This window comes from Rattus rattus, chromosome 14 (genome assembly GCF_011064425.1).
Source record: "Rattus rattus isolate New Zealand chromosome 14, Rrattus_CSIRO_v1, whole genome shotgun sequence".
Taxonomy (NCBI): Eukaryota; Metazoa; Chordata; class Mammalia; order Rodentia; family Muridae; genus Rattus; species Rattus rattus.
In genome coordinates, this window is record NC_046167.1 from 80,831,486 (window position 1) to 80,849,493 (window position 18,008).

General features: G+C 44.8%; 1 pseudogene; it reads right to left on the reverse strand.

The window, feature by feature from the left end:
• Positions 1–13,417: 13,417 nt before the first annotated feature.
• Positions 13,418–13,975, reverse strand: LOC116883269 (annotated as a pseudogene).
• Between the last annotated feature and the right edge of the window lie 4,033 nt (positions 13,976–18,008).

Consider the following 18,008-nt stretch of genomic DNA (forward strand, 5'->3'; position numbering starts at 1 on the left):
GTGCATGCACATGGCACACAGGCATATGTGCTGGAAAAACACTCATACACGTAAAATAAATCTCTTAAAAAGTTAGCATGCGGTGATTGTGAGCAACTTAGAGAACGCTTTGGAAATGCCTTGTTACACGACAAGAGCGTTTCTAAGTCATGTTTCTAGACTGTTCCGTTTAACCTTCACAGCACGCCCAGGAGAGTACATTATCTGTGTGCCTATTTGACAAAAATGAGGCAACTGTCTGTGAGTTCAAGGCCAGCCAGAGGGAGTTCCAGAACAGCCAGGCTACACAAAGAAACCCTGTCCACCAACCCACCCCACCCCCAAAAACAAACAACAAAAAGAGAAAAGAATTACATCACCAAGATAATATAACTAGTGAGAAGCTCGAGAGTCAGCTCTTTCCTGCCTCTGACTGGAGTCTTCATTTGTGGACAGCGGAGAGAGTGGTACCAGGGTGAGGCAGGTAGGGAGTGGGGCATGCTGGCTGGGCAATGTGAAAATGCATCCTGGCCGACTGGGATTGTAAACGAGGCATGGAGGGTGGGTTTTAACCATGTGAGAACTGTAGAGGCAATAAGGTGTTTCCAACAGGGAGGCCATGGTGGCCAATGTTGGGATTGTGATCATCCTCACTTATCCCTGAGAAGATGAGGGTAGAGTTGGGTAGGAGAGGAGCTTAGGATCAAATTGGGTTTGAGCCAACCTTAAACCTTATCCCTGCCCTGAGATCTGTTCAGAAAACTGTAAAAAAAGACTTCAGCCCACACTCTTTCTTGATCAACAAGCGTCTGACAGGATTGAACCCAATGGGAAAAGAAAGCAAGGGGGTCTATGCTCATACCAAGCTAGCATGGGCATTAGTTCCCTACCAGAAGCTGCCTGCTGCCCCCCGGCAGCCTCGCTGAGCTCCGGGAGAATGTCGAAAGGCAGGGGAATGGGAGAAATCAGAGCCAGCTCACAAAGATGCAGAAAACCCCCAAGAACTGTGCAGGAGGGTCGGGCGCTCAGAAAGCATGAATGCAGAAGGGCGCTTGGATAGGTTTTAGGGCAAACAAATGCTGCTCTATTTCGTCTAGCAGTGGGGCACAGGGGATATGACAAGGTCGGGGTGTGGGAGGGATCAGCAGCTCAGGTATTGAAGCCATCAAGGGTGTGGGAAAGAGAATCAATAGAGAACAGTTTTGATGTGCCAGGCGATGTGCCAGGCACCCTGTATGTGTCATCTAATTAAATTCCTACAGCCCACTTCTAGGAGAAGAGGGGGACTCAGAAAGGTTAATTGACTTGCCTGAAATCATCCAGTTTTTAAGTTTTCGAATCACATCTGAAAGCCGACTCTGCCGGGCTCTCCCCACTTGGCACTGTGAGCGCTTCCGCAAATGCCTTCCTCGTGTGTTCCTGGGCACTGAGAATGATCTATCCCGCCGTAAAGCAGGTGTCCTGACCACCAACCCACGGAGAGGCTCCAATTGTACAAATAAACACAAAGGCTGTTTTACACCTGCTCTTAGGAGACACGAGACACCATTGTAGGCTGCTATACTTGGCCGTGAAGGAGTATAAGTAAAGGAGTCACCATTGCAACCAGCACAGGGTTAGTATGAAGTAAGGGTAACTTGCTGGCATTGGAAGCTCTCGGCATCGCTCCAGGGGTTTCAGAAATTGTGTCGTGATTATGAATCACAACATTAGAAACTTCTTTAAAAAAAAAAACCCTTTGATGTTCCACAACGATAATTCGCTAGACCTTGCCTACTGGTCCTGGAGGTTTATGGAGAAAGTTCTAAAATCGCAGAGAAGTACAGAGGCCAGTCCTAAGCCCCGTGTACAGGTTCTCAGGAGCTCATGCTGAATTTTTCTCAAGCCTACTCTTCCATGCGTTCTTACAGATAACGTTCGCTGCACACCCACATCATTCCAGTCCCTTAGATATTATCATAGGCACTGTCTCGACTCCGTGTCTTTCCTAACGGGCCGCAATGGGCGAAGACCTGAAGGCTGTTTGTCTCTCTCAGAGATGACGCCTGTTAATCTGTCTACAGTATTTGGTTAAAGCAACGCGGCTTCAATTTCTTTACTGCAATAAATCAACACATATAAAATTATTTCTCCGGGACAGACTGTGACTGGCAGAAGAAATTTGTGTGCTTTTTCTGCAACATCTCAAGTTCCCATTATGGATCCTTTTGCTGACTGAAGCGATTTCTCTGAGAACTTATGAGCATAAATACATGTATAGCCTATCTCACAGGCATGTATTGTCTTGGTGTTCCACTGCTGTGAACAGGTACCATGACCAAGACAACTCTTATAAGGACAACATTTCATCAGGGCTGGCTTACAAGTTCAGAGGTTCAGTCCATTATCATCAAGGTGGGAACATGGCAGCATCCAGGCAGGCATGGTGTAGGAGGAGCTGAGAGTTCTACATCTTCATCTGACGGCTGCTAGCAGAATACAGACATTCAGGCAGCTGGGATGAGGGCCTTAAAGTCACACCCACAGTGACACACCTACTCTAACAAGGCCACACCTACTCCAACAAGGCCATACCTACTTCAACAAGGTCACACCTACTCCAACAAGGCCACCTCTCAACAAGGCCACACCCCACTCCAACAAGGCCACACCTACTCCAACAAGGTCACACCTACTCCAACTAGGCCACACCTACTCCAACAAGGCCACACCTACTCCAACTAGGCCACACCTACTCCAATTAGGCCACACCTATTCCAACAAGGCCACACCTACTCCAACAGGGCTATACCTTCTAACAGTGCCATTCCCTGGGCCAAGTATATACAAACCATCATAGTACCCAAGAGTGTTCTCTTGTTCTTTTACATTTGATTTGTCAGTTACCAGTTTTTCTCTAGCTCTTTCTTACTCTCTGCAGTTCAGTGCCACGGAAGAAACTTTAGAGTTATTCAAATACAGGTGTGTGTGTGTGTGTGTGTGTGTGTGTGTGTGTGTGTGTAGGGGGCGAGTTGTTTGAGGAGAGTTGTTCGTGAATCACATAAAACAGTATGTGTGTAAATTTATTTTACAATTAAAATGGATTTATTTCATGGCTCTATCTAGGTGTGAGTGAAATTCTTTGATCCCACTGGAGAATATAATGTTTCCTTGCCTCTGTATTTGCCATTAAAATCCCTTCTGATTAAAACATATTTCTGCAGAACTTTCTCTTGTTAAATTCTCCACCTTTGATTAAATATCGGGGATTCTGCGTGTTTTCCTTTTAAAACTGCTAACTGGCTTGTCTGCTTTCTGTTTTTTTTCCTGTATTTATTACTATTTCCGTTTTAAACACTTGCCGCATTCCCCTAATTATTTTGTTTTATGTGTTCTGCCTGCATTTACGTCTGTGTATCATGTGTGTGCCGTGCCTATGGAGGCCACAAGGAAGCACTGGATGCATTGGGATTGGGATTACAGGGGGTCACAAGCCACCATGTGGGTGCTGGGAATGGAGCCTAGGTCCTCTGCGAAGCAGCACGCGCTCCTAGCTGTTGTACCACTTTACGGCTTCTAATTAATTAAATATTTTAAAATATATTATTGTAACATTAAATTGGATTTTTAGCGATTTCCAATCTTCAGTGATGCCTGCAGAGGCTTAACCCTACTCTCTCATTCTACAGGTCACGTGCTATCAGTCCTCCTCCTTGACTTAGACTGTTAGATTTTAGGTCTAGTTAATCATATATATATTCTAGTTAATCTGTTTCTGTTTCATGAAGACCATGCTTCTTGCTATTCTATTAAGTATCAAACTAATTTACTGAACCTTTTTTTTCCCTGTAGTCCACTGTCTTTAAGGGTGGTCTGTTTTGTTTTTGTTTTTTAATTTAATCTAACATCTATTCGCCAATCCTGTAGAACACAGATAGATCCCAGAGATGTTCTGCCTTGAAGAATGTGGGCTTTCTCCAGTCCCTAATAGTCCTATATATGTTATCACCCCCTCGTAGACACATCTCTTTGATTTAAAAAAGCAGTTCCTATGTATGTGTTTTGCCTGCGTGGGTTTATGTGCACCAGATACATGCAAGTGCCCACAGAGGCCAGGGGCTTTCAGATCCCCCTGGAGCTGGAGTTACAGGTGGTTATAAGCAGTTTGAAGTAGATACTGGAACGTCACCCAAGCCCTCAACAGGACCAGTCAGATCTGTTAACCATGGGGGCATCTCCCCTGCCCTGTCTCTACCAGTTTGATTAGTACCTCTAACTTTTATTAAAAGCGCTCACTTCTTTCTTCTTCCCTTTGACCACCAAGTTCCCAAACATTCTTCTTACCAGGACGCATTCCACCTCGGCAAGACAGGAGACCTGTGTGTAGCAGCCGTGCAAACAATCATCTTCATTTATGTCTCTAATTCATAAAACATAGATTACCATCAGTTTCTAATGCAGTGGGCAGTCATGCTTAATTATTTTTTACATCATTTCCCACTAATGTGTTTAGGGGAAGTGATTATTGGAGATGTGTGTGAAACAGTAAAGACGCCATTTGGGAGACAGATGGTCCATGGCATGTAGGAGCCGTATCTATCAGCAGGAAAACGGAATTATGTTCCTCGTGGCATGCAGGTGGGTGGGGCCCCATGTTTGGGCCTGTGCTTGTATCTTCCTGTGGTTAGGGGTGTCAGCAGCCATGGCTCCTTATGTGAACCTAGGGTCAGCAGACAGAGTTTGATATGGAAGCAAAACAATGTACACCGTGAAGTGTCAAGCTCCCTGGATTTCTGCAGGAACGATGTTTCTTTTCCATATTTCAAGCTGGTGTGGACACTCAGAAGCCACTGTTCTGTTGAAAATATTCAGTTATAAAAAGTTGGCAATTGTCTTTCAGTAATACTCATTTCTATGACTGGAGGCAGAGACAGAAGTTGTAGACAGAGGGATAGGTATCCAAACGTAATCCCACTTCCCTTCTGGGTCCAGTGTCTTCTGTTTGCCTTCTTGGCGGTATGACAAACCTGACTGACCTCTAATTCAGTCTGTCAGCTTTTGTCTAGCAAATGTGTGCGGTGTGCAGCCTGGTACCTGATGGAAGGTGATGTTGCAGGCAAAGATGTATCCAGCAGGGATGAGTGCAACAATGTATCCAGGGCCTTGCAGGGGGGCACGAAGGGTCTTACAGCCCATCCCGGACACCCAGGGTGCCACCTTGAGAGGAGCCACAGTCTGAGACTGGACTGCTCCAAGGGCTACTCCCATCTTTGGAACTCAGTTGGGCTCAGTTCCCAGCACCTACATGATAGCTCACAACTGCTTGTAACTCCAGCCCCAAATGCTATATACATAAATAAAAGTAAATTAGTTAATTAATAAAAAATAGCATGAAACCATGTCATTGTGGTAGCTACTAGCTAAGTCAATAATGTGCTTCAGAATGAACTTAACCAAGGAAAGAAAAGTCTTCTAGAAAGCAAATCTTAAAATATCAAAGAAAACACAAAAGGAAAGAAAATCCTTTTAAATTCATGGGTTGGAGAATTAATCTTGTTAAAAATGTCTGCTTGTCAGAAATAATTCAGAGATTCAATGGATCCCTCATCGAAATACAATGGCATTCCTTACAGAGCTGGAGAAACCAAGTTAAAATCGGAATGCAACCACAGACGCCCGGAACGGTGTCTTAGGGTTTCATTACTGTGAAGACACACCACAAAGATGACGACTCTTAAAAAGGACAACATTCGATTGGAGCTGGCTTACAGTTTCAGAGGTTCAGTCCATCATCATCATGGCAGGAAGCATGGCAGTGTACAGGCAGACACGGTGCTGGAGGAGGAGCTGAGAGTTCTCTACATCTTCATCTGAAGACCAAGATGAGACTTTCTTTTGCAGGCAAGAGGAGGGTCTCTCCCCCCACTGGGCGGAGATTAAGTATAGGAGGCCTCAAAGCCTGCCTACACAGTGACATACTTCCGTCAACAAGGCCACACCTCCTCCAACAAGGCCACACCTCCTCCTACAAGGCCACACCTCCTCCTACAAGGCCACACCTCCTAATGGTGCCATTCTGTACGGTCAAGCATTCAAATACATAAATCTATGGGAGCCAAACTGATTCAAATGACCACAAATGGCCAAAGCAACCTTGAGCCAAGAGAACGAAGGAGGAAACATCACATTTCCTCACTGCAGAATATACTGCAAAGCGGCAGCCACTGAAGCAACAAGGTAGAGGCATAGAAAGAGACACACGAGCAGGTGGGAAAGAATAGAGACTGCAGAGACCCACACCTCCGCAGACGGTTCCCGCAAAGACACAAAAATACACATTGCAGTGCCTTCAGTAAACAGTGCTGAGCACACTGTACACCCATAAAGACCACAGGCACTTGACGTCTTTCTCCTCCTATACTCCACATAAAGTCAACTCAAGAAGGATCAAAACCCAAACGTCAGACGGGAAATTCCGAAACGGCTAAAAGAAGACACAGGTGTGACGTTTTATGGACACTGCTCTGGGCAGTGGTCTCCAGGGAGAACCTCAAAAGGACAAGAAGGAAAAACTGAAAGCGAGACCTGACAGGTACAGGAAACTAAAAGACTCCGAAAAGACAGCGATCAATGGCCTGACGAGGCAGTCCACGGCACAGGAAGCTGTTAGGCAGCTCTTTACCTGGCCGAGTGTTAAAAATCTAGAATATTGAGAATTCGCAGGGTTTAGCATGAAGAGTTCAGTAGTCAGATTTTAAAATGAAGAAATGACAGGAATAGACGCACCTCAAAGGAAGAAACTCAAACGGCCCATGAACACACAGAAAAGGTTCAGGAGCGCTAACCATTTATTAGCGTTAGCCATCCCTCCCAAGTCAATCCCTCCCAATGGCAATTACAAAATTAATTAATTAATTAAAAAATGATAAATTCTAAGGATGTGTAGAAAAGGGAATTTCCTGGCCAGTAATGGGGATATGAATTAGGACGATTGCTTCTGGGAGTGGCATAGACGTCCTTCCGCACACTAACAATAGATCCAGGACACTTCGTAATAGATGAGCGTAGGTCACAATATATCTATGCTTCAGCCATACCACTCATAGATATGCACACACTTAAAGGAAATAAGATCACATACCAAAGAGACAGACAGACAGACAGACAGGCAGACACACACACACACATGCACATGCACGTGTGCTCATACACACACTCATGGACATACTCTGTCATAGCTGAGACAGAGTCAGCCTGGGTGTGCACCAGCACATGAATAGATAAAATACGGAGTCAAGATGAATGAGGTCCAGCCATTCCCAGCACAGTGACCAGGAGTAGAACACATCGTGTTAAATGGAAGAATCCAGTCCGGCATACAAAGGTTCAATTTGTTCTCTTTCACGTCCACAGGTTAAGGGAAAATGCCGACTGCTAATAGGATAGGAAAGGTAGAGGGGGAAGAAAGGTATGAAATGAAAGGTTGAGTCTGATCACTGCACACTAGTTACATACATGTAAGTATCACACTGAATCTCATTAACGTGTACCATCAGATGTGTTGATTAATTTTTAAAAGAGGCAAGATTTCCAAGGCTCTGGACTTGAAGCCTCACACCAGTGCACTCTGTGAGTTTACACTCCCATGCCAGGAAAAGAGGAGGGTGGCAGGGAGGACAATCACAGGAATCTAGGAGGGTGAAGAGATTCTGAGGAACTGTGGGCAGATAAGATGTGCTTTATTTACTTCTGTCAAAGGTTGCTAGGCAGGCATGCAAGCATACGCACAGAAGCAAGCACACACACACACACAGGCACAGATGGACGCACAGGATGCACAGAGGTGAGCACAGCGGACTACAGCCACAAACTCACAGGCAGGCTGACAGAGGCAGAGACTCAGGAAAAGGCCTCTGACCTCAAGGCCATGTTTATACAGAATCACACATAAGTGGCACTCTGAATATATGTGTATATATATGTATATGTATATATATGTATGTATATATATATATATATGTATACACACACACTATACACACACAGATATATATATAATATATCAGCTAACTCATGCTGGCTCTTAGCCCCAAACTATCCACCGTTAGTCATGATTTAGCTGATTTATCCCAGATAACTATGTCAGCGCCATGCTGTTCAATTATAACCCGACCCCTGTGGTCCTCTGTTTTCAGTACTAACCCTCTCCAGATTTCCAAGCCTTCAACTGGAAGTAACTCAGCCCTGTGGCTGGCGTCTGTGGTTCCTTAAGGGCTCTGCTTCTGTGAAGATCTGGTAGATCAAACGTGGAGATTTGGGGAGGGTGTGAATCAGAAGTGACTTGTTAATTGGGTTTTGGAGGATGAATAAGACTATGCTAGCTCCAAGGCTGGGAAAGAAGCATGTGCTAGCTTGGAGAAACAGTGAGCAATGGGCATAAGAGAGCGCAGAGCGCACATCACGGGGAGAGCATCTCGTCCATTTTGCTTCGGAAGAGGAGGACTAGGCTATTTATGAAGAGCAGGCTGTTATTCCTCGCAGTTCAGGAGGCTGGGAAGCAAAAGTTCTTGATGTCAGTAGACTCAGTCCCTGGTACCACACAGCATCTTCTGCTGCAAACTCCAGAGAAAAAGGAACACTTTGTCTCACACCAAAGACTGGGGAGGGAGGGATTGTCTCTCCTGGCCCCTTTGTATAACAGTATCAATCTACACACAAGAGAAGGGCCCTGTGAACTGAACTCCTCCCACCTGGCCCCACCTCCCACCTGGCTCCACCTCCCACCTGGCCCCACCTCCCACCTGGCCCCACCTCCCACCTGGCCCCACCTCCTAACACCTAACATCTGCCATGCAGATGGCAGCAGAAAATGAGGGCTCATGGGCCATAGCAGCAGCGCGGGCCTCAGGAAGCACTGCATGGCACCTGTCAGGGAGCACCAGGAGAGGCTAGACTGTGAGGACAGCATAGGACAAAACAGAACGAAGGCCTTTGTTCTCCCACACACAGCCACTGGCGCATTTCGCACAAGGGATGAGATGGGTCTAGTTCTATTCATTCAATCCGGATGCAGTAGCCGTACAGGCTGGGGTGAGGATAGAGATGGAACAATTGAACGTGGTACAGGGAACATCATTAAGGAAGCTACAGCCATGGTCCAGGCCAGGCGATCTCAGCTCGGAGCGGGGAGGGGCATTTTCAGAGTCCATAAGAAAGCTGTCTGCCTGAGCTAATGTGACCATACGTTAACAGTTCCCACAGAACAAAGTGTACCAAGGTGCAGAGCCACGTCGTGACCTTTGCCGACTCCCAGCTCTATTAACCTCTAAAAGGAAAACGTGGATTTGGCCTTATTTCCATGGGAGTTGAGTGCGACGCTAACATACCCACCTAAAACAATTCAATGTCTTTTAAAATCATGGCTCCACATTCATTATAAAACGCAATTGTTCACTTGTGTGGATAAATCATGCAGAGAGAAACCCAATGAGTCTCATTGGAAAAGGGCTCTGTACATGGGCTACTAGTTTAATATTCCTTCAGCGGACAGCCCCTGCCCCTAGGAGGAACCATCGCAAAACCTGACTGTGCCTGATTGTTTCCGAAGTAGAGTAAGGCCCACAGTGCCCCCTGCTGGCAACTTGGAGGTATAGCGTCTTTGAGAGTTTTGTTGGTTTTTTCCCTAGTGAAATTGTTGTTAATGTTAGTTTTCTCTTTATGGAGACAAAAAAAAAGAATCGTTTGGGGACAATGGTTGCTGTTGAAGTGGGGATCAGGAGGGAGGCTAATTTTGGATGGACAATGTAAAGGAGATGGGTGAAGCATTAAGCAAAAGAAATGCAAAGGCTAAATTTGGTATCTGAATTAGGTTGTGCCAATGCCACACACATGCACACACACACGCACGCACACGCACGCATCCCCAAAGAGATTTCGTGCCTGTGCTCACCCAGGAGGCCTTTATAAGCACTGGATGTGAAAACACAGCGGGAGCATTTGCATGTGGCAGAGGCTCAGGTTTCCTCACATAAAATGCTAAGATTCTCTTACAGGAGTGCATGTGATATACATTGTATAGAGGGGGTTGCTAGAAAATATCAAGAGTTGTCAACAAGGTTACAGACCTTGGATCTAACATCCATACTTCTAGAGTCTATCCTAAGGGGTAAAATGTGTAAAAGAGGTGTGTATATAAAAGATTCTCAGGCTGTGTGGATGGCTCAGTGGGTAAGAGGGCTTGCAGAGCAAACACGAGAGCCCGAGTTCAAGTCTCTCCTACATAAAACAAGGCATGGCTTTGTGTGCCTGGTACCCCGGCGTTGGAAAAAGATTCAGGAGGATGGTGGGAGTTCGCTGACCAGCACGCCAAGCCAAACCTCAGACTCCAGGTTCTTCAGTGAGAAATCCTGTCTCAAAAGAACAAAGTGAAGAGTGACCAAGGGGGTGTAGATGTCCTCTGCTGGCTTCTTTGCACATGCCTGAGAGTGCACACATGTGCACACACATGCACACACCACGCCTACAAGTCGAAGGCACTAAGTATCAAGAAAGAGAGCTTTAAATGATCCCAGGTGACCATCCCAATGTGGAGAAAACGCCTAAGTTAAGTCATTGAGTCTATAGTGGAACCACAAACACAAACTTAGAGATTTCTAAACACAAAGCTTAGAGATTTCAATTAGGTCAAAATGTGTAGGATGTTAAAAGAAAAGGCAGTATGCACCGAATGTCCTAGAGATGTGTGGAAACAAGTAGAAAAGTCTTCGCAGTCTTCGATGAAATTTTTAAAGGAGAGCAGGTCATATCAGATGGCAAGAACGTGACTAAGCTACCTCGGTAAACTTCTGACAGAGATCAGCGGGTGTGAGGTTACTCTGAGACCTTTTAGAAGACGTTGGTTAAAACTTTTCAAGCGTGTGTGTTATTTTATTTGGGGGTGTTTACCCTCAAAATGACTGGTGATGGACGCCCAAAATAAGAACAAGGATTGTCATCAAGACACACTGGGAACCAGGTGACAAGCACTCAGTGATTACCGGCTGTGTGCTAGGTACCTTGACAAGCACCTGCTCCCAAAGGACTGACCAGCAGTTGTCATGATTAAATGAGGAAGCCGACACCAGAAATGACTCTGTGTGACTTCATCCCCCACCGGCAAACTGTCCCAGATCAGAAACATCAGAGTCACCACTGAACACTTAAGAAGCACCCACCCGGACGGAGAGCTCTGGGACATACTACGGTCACCAGACAGGAACTTAGGCAAGTCAGTTACTCCCAACCTAACAAGGCTGTAAAATGAACAAGCCAGTTTTAAGCAAGATAAACGCTTAGTAAGAGGTAGTGCTCTCTCTTTTTCTCTTTAACTGACAAAATAAGGTTTCGTGTATTAATCACCTACACGTGACCTTTTGACATAGGTACACAGCACAGTCCGATGAAACCCAGCTCCCAGCCCACGCAAAAACTCACGTACTTGTGGGTCTCTGTAATATGGAAATCTAAAACTCCTGGCCGTTTTCAGCGGAAGAGATGGCTTAGTAGACGAACAATCATGAAGACCTAAGTTGAAATCCCCGGGGACACAAATTGAGCGGAGTGGCTCACATCTACAACCTCAGAGAGACAGCTACGTCCTGACACTCACCGGCCTTAGAGCTCCAGATTCACTGAAAGATCCTGAGCGATTGAGGAAGACACGTGACCTCTCACCTCCACACAGGCACACACAAACATGGCAAGGCACTCGTACATGCACATGCGCATATACATCTCGGACACCGCCACGCACACACAGTTAGCAACTTTCAAAAGGAATGATAGTTACTCTTGAGTGCACTTATCCTAGCAGGAGGTTCGTGTCCTCTGATCTACCCTACGGCACCCCCCAACAAGGGTTATTTTTTAAAAGATTTTTGCAAAGCTTTCTGATGCCCGGGTCCCTACATACAAAAGTTTAAGCTGACAGACAGATGGCAGTAGCATGAGGTTCCAACAAAGAACAAACGTCACTTGAGCTGCAGTGATCAGGTTTTTCACATTAGTCGTCCCCAAATTCAGAATCCCTCTCATTAGAAACAGCCAGTGATCAGGGCTGGAGAGATGGCTCAGGCGCTCTCACAGGGGACCCCGATCTGAGCCCCAGCACCCACAAGGCATCTCACGACTGTCTGATAACTCCATAAGGAATCCAATGCCTGCTTCTGGCCTCTGTAGGCATGAGGCACACAGATGGCACACAGACATATAGAGCCGAAATACATACATACATACATACATACATACATACATACATACATACACATATATGATAAAAATTCAAACCCAGAGGAAATAGTCTGTCATTACTCTCCCCTGCCATCCAGTTCGGCTACAGGACACCCAAACACCCAGCTTGTGGAGCCTTCCTATAGGAATCTGTTCCAGAAAAAGGTGGGGGGCACTATTTTTCTTGGCAAAGTTGTTAGTGTACATGGGTACCGGCCACCAATCAGTCCCTAGACCCAAGAGGTTTCCTTGACTTGAGGATTAGGGTAGCCAAAAGGCAGAAAGTAATTCACCCACCCACCCAGGTTTCTAAATCACAGAGGAGGCATGACGGGAGCACACTAGCTTCCTGGTCCCACGTCAGCCCAGTTACAGGGACTGTCGGGCCCCCAGCTCTTAAAAGAACGCCAGACCTGAGTTATCAAACATGCCTAAATGGGTTGTTATTCTGGAAGCACAACAAATTAGAACAATAAAAGCAAATTTTAAAATATCCTATGTACCACTCAGAAGAAGAGAATTTTCTTTTTTGGACACGTATGGTCTGACAAATTTATTTAATATAATTAGAATCCTAAAAGAAATGTTATTTGGTATCTAATTGTACCTTTTCAAGTCAAAACATTTACTTTCACATTTTACGTTTGCGGTAATATAATTAATTAAGCCATTTTTTCCCCACAAGAGAACCAGGGAGTTTGTTTTGTGTTAGCCAGCTACTCCTGAGCATAGGCCCAGCCTGGAGTGGTTGATGTATACTGTGACAGTCCACGGGAGAAAACGGATTTTCCTTAGACGGTGGGTATCACCTGCAGACAGCTTCTTGGTTAGGGATGGGCTCTGTGTCCATTTCCCGTGCTGAAATTTCTGTCTGCTTTGAACTTGTGCTGGTCTTGTGCTCATTGTCTATCTTTGTGAGTTTGTTACCTGCCCTGCTGTTTCTAGAAGATTCTGTTTTCTTGGTGTCATCCACCATCAAAACAAAGAAATTAAAACCCAACCACCTTTCCTTGTCCACTAGAGGCCACCGTCTTCACAGTTTCTCTCACCCTAGCCAAGGTCCTTAGAGGACACAGTTTAGAAACCTGGTTTGCAGGTAAGGCTTCATGTAGTAGGACCGGGACACCAACCCGGCCACAAAACCTTCCACCTACAATCTGCCCTGCCTGCAGGAGGCGCTGGGGCAATGACGTCACAGAACTTGTGGGCGTGGCCAACCAATGACTGATCTAATTTGAGGCCCACGTGACAAGAGGAAGACCACGCCCCACACTGCCTGGATAACCAGGATAGCCCAGAGACCGGATTTCTCCAGTTAATTTTGTGCATCAGTTTTTCCAAAAATCTTACTCATGTTGGTCTCCAATACCTCTTCTCCCTCATCAGCATTTCTGCAAAAATATTGTGAACCTTGTCTACATGAAAGAGCAAACCCAGTTCACAGACATTTTCAAAAAACATTTGTCTAACGTTAAACAAATACTTGAGTGAGATCTAAAATGCCAAGTTCACTTTCTGAGGAATCCACATAGAAGACATAGTAAAATGCCGCATAACGTCTATAAATCAGGTTGTTGCCAGATCCTCAGATTAATAATCCTCGCGGGGAATTACCCAGTCTCATCTCGTTTAGATATAAAACGCAGCGTCTCCTAATGATTGGCCGTTGCTCGTCTTCATTACGGGGCGGGCAGAACTTGGAGCCCCGAGGCTTCCTGTGGTTGCTGAAGATGAGGATGACCTTGATCATAGCTGGGCAGGGCTGACCTGGTGGGTGCTGGGGCCAGGGTGGGCTTGAGAGCCTCACCTTCAGGAGCTGTTGCTGCTTCCCTATTGCTCCTCCACCCTCCCACCCCCAAACACACACACACCATCGTTTGTTCCTCTCTACCACAATCCCCATTTTCCCTGTAGCAGACAATGCTGTCTTTAACGTTCCCATAGGTAAGTCTACCTTTCTGTACATCTTTAATTACTTCATCTCTACCTTATGGAGTAAAATCCCCAAATTAAAGGATTAGAAACCGGATCGCTTTGTTCTATGTAAAACATTTTTGTGTGTACGTGCATGCATGTAGGTTTATGCATGTGCACCATAAGCATGGGGGACTCAGCAGAAGTCAGAAGGCTCCTCTGGATCTGAGGTTATGGGTGGTTTTGAACCCCTATGTGTTGCTGGAAACTTCAGGTCCTCTGCAAGAACACAAAGGCTCTTCCTGCTAACCGTCACCTCCAGCTTTGGGTTACATTGTCTGCTAACCGTCACCTCCAGCTTTGGGTTACATTGTTTCCTGTCAATTAGTTACAGTAATGCCTTTTGCCGAGCAATACTGCTGGTGTGGTTTACAGAAAAGCAAGTGCAGCCTACAAACTCCTGGTTAGGCAGCTGCGACCACAACACAGATCAAGAGGCAGCACAGCACCAGCCACTCCGTCAAGAGCATGGAGTCCTCCTGGGCCCCATGCCTTGTCACATCTGGAGCCTCGTGACTCACACTTTGAGTCTGTCATCTTTTACTCTGTAGTCTTTTTTTTGAGACGTGGCTGGTGACCGATGATCTGCATTTCCATGACCATCTAACTGGCGTTCATGTGTGAAAATACCATAGTGACACACACCACCTTTTGTCCTGGCTGTGGCCACCAACGTTGTTGACGCTTTCCGCATCTCACGAGAAGTTGAGAGCTACTCAACGGTATAGACGTTTTGGTTTTTCTGCATTCGCTCATACATTTGTTTAGATGGTGCTAGGCAGTTTATCTAAGTGGATGTGCCAGTGTGCACTTCTGCCTGCAGTGTGTGACATTTCTTCAGTGTGGCCCCTGGTCTCTTTAATAAAACAGTCATTTCCAGCTCAGCAAGTGTGGTAGTGGGACAGTAGGACCATACTCTGATTTCAGTTCTCACCGGGTGTCTTTCCGCTGGGCGTCTCTAGCGAGGTCCCTCTGGGACTGCTTATCTACTTTCTCTGAGTCGTTTCTCTTATGAATTTTTAAGATCCAGACAGGAGAACTGCACTGTTCATATGCAATGCAGACATGTCTTCTTTACATTTGTGGTTTGCCATTTTATCCCCCCCCCAGTGGCATGTTTGATGAACATAAATTTGCAATTTTATCTCCTAAATGTTTTATTTACGTGCATGCCGCATGCATACGGTGTCTTCAGAGTCCAGAAGAAAGTGTTGGATTCTGGAGCTGGAGTTTCAGGCTGGTGTGAGCTGGCCAGTGTGGGAGCTGGGGACCAGAGTTGTACCCTCTGCGAGAGCTGCAAGTTTCCCTAACTTCTTCACCCTCTCTCCAGCCTCCGAAATCCATAATCTTAATGAAGAACAATTTATCAAGGATTTTATTACAGAGCATATTTTATTCTCCTTTCTCTCGATTCACAGATTGAAAATACTAAATCACGGGAGGGCTGTCAGGTGCTGCGATTTAAATGTGAGCGTTTGACTCCAGAGCCCAAATCCCTAAATAGTAGGCTATATTACATTTTTAAAAATCTTTACGCATATTTGATGAGGGCTTCATACATAATCCATCTAAAGTATATGTTTTCTTTTTATTGGCATATATTCATTGTACATGGTGATGGCTCTCATAAAGTAATCTCCTTCAAGAGTGGCTTGCATTCTGAAACATCCCCCACGCCCCCTTTCTCCTCTCTTCCCTTCCTTCTCCTTGTCTCCTTATTACGTACTGTGTGGGTTTGTGTGTATGTGTGTGTGTGTTTGTATATGTGTATTTGTATGTTTGTATACATTTGCATGGTTTTGTGTGTGTATGTTTGTTTCTCTTTGTGTGTTTGTATGCATATGTGTGTATATTTGTGTGTGTTTGTATGGTTTCGTGTGTGTTTGTGCGTTTCTCTCTGTATGTTTGTATGCATATGTGTATATATTTGTGTGTGTATGTGTGTGTGTGCATTGTGTATGTGTGTGTGTGCGTGCGCATGTACACGTGTTTTTATGTAGCTACAAAATCCTAGGAAATAAGAGAAAACCTATTATTTGTTCCTCTGAGCCTGGCTTACTCATATACATATATACTTACATGCACACATATAATTACAGGTATGTATATGTATGTGTATATGTAATTTACACACATATATAATCAGTTTCCTTATCCATTCATGTTGACGGGCACGCAGGCAGACGGGCACGCTTGTCTGTTAGGAACAGCGGTCTGCAGTACACATGGATAAGCAGGTGTTTCTGTGGTATGCTGACTGAGAATCCCTTGGGCCTGTACCCAGAGGTGGCAAGGAAGGGTTGCGTGATAGTTTGTATTTTTAGTTTTATTTTTTAGGAATCTCCATACCGGTTCCACAGTGGTTAAACTAATTTGCACTCTCACCAGCACTGAGTGGGCTGCCTTCTCCCTGCGGCATTCCAGGGGTTCATTTGTTTTCATTAGGACGATCTCAGGGAAGCTCCGTTTGCATCCCCCTGCTGGCTAAGGATGCTGGGCACCCGGAAGCATGGTGAAGACTCATTTCTTCAGCGTTACTGTGTTTCATTTTTCTCCCAGAGGCCTGTGTCTAAATCTGTGAGTCTGTCCCTTCTCTCCTGCCCCTGCTGGTTTGAGTGCTGTGATTGATGCTGGCTGTCCAGGGCTGCACCTCAGGCTCTTCCGCTCCTCAGAAAAACTTCTCAGGCTACACTCCGCCCCTCACTCACCATATACATTTTCATGTTTATCGATTCCCACAAGAAGATGTATGCAATCAATATATTTCTAAGGTTCCAGTATGTATGTATGTATGTGTGTATGTATGTATGTATGTATGTATGTAAATCAGATTGAAATAACTTATTTAAAATAGTCATGTGATCTAAGGACATGGAAGAATAGTCTATGTATTTCTTCTTTGAACTATGATGTTTTCTGAGTAGAGGTCTTACGTACCTTTCATTAAAATCTTACCTAATATATATCTTTAATGCCACTGTGAATATGTTCTGACATTTGGTTGCCTAATTATTTATGGGATGCCTGTAGACACGGAAGGAACAGTGGGCTATTGACCCTGTGTCCTGTAATCATCATGGGTCATTTACACCTAGTAATTAGCAAGCATGTTGTCTACATGCCAGATTTTTAATTTCTTCCTCTCAAACCTTTATGGCTTCACTTCTTTATTGTCCTGCGTTTCTCAGTCTAGGATTCTCAGTCCATTTCATATAAACATTTAGATGCTTGAAAAAAATAATAAAGTTTCTTTAGAGATCTGAGAAACATAAATGATTTGAATTTTATCATTTTATCTTTTGAAAACATCATGTGACCCTTTTTGTTCTGTTCATGTTAGTGTGGTGAACCACACTGATTACTTTGAAAATATTTAAGACTCTCGAGCCCCTGTTTGACAGATAGACACATAGAGAAGAAAAGGAGAGAGAAACAGAGAGACAGAGAGACAGAGACAGAGAGAGAGACAGAGACAGAGTTTAAATAAATGCAAGCAAATAGAAACAAGTTACATTTCTTTTGCTATATTATTTATAATTAATCTATATAAATATTATAATCTTGTATATAATCCTATATATTAATATAATGTATAACATGTATTGTAATACATACATTTATATTTACATGAATCTTGCTGGATTCTGCTTGCTGACATTTGCATGGTCCATTCTTCAATGGTTATAAGGTCTATGGTTTCTCTCGCTTTGCAACATCCTAAATTCGGCCATGTTCTCAGTAATGTAAACTATACTGTAAAGTGTCTAGCATGTCCGACTCCAGTGTCCTCTGATGCTCTCTGTCCCGCT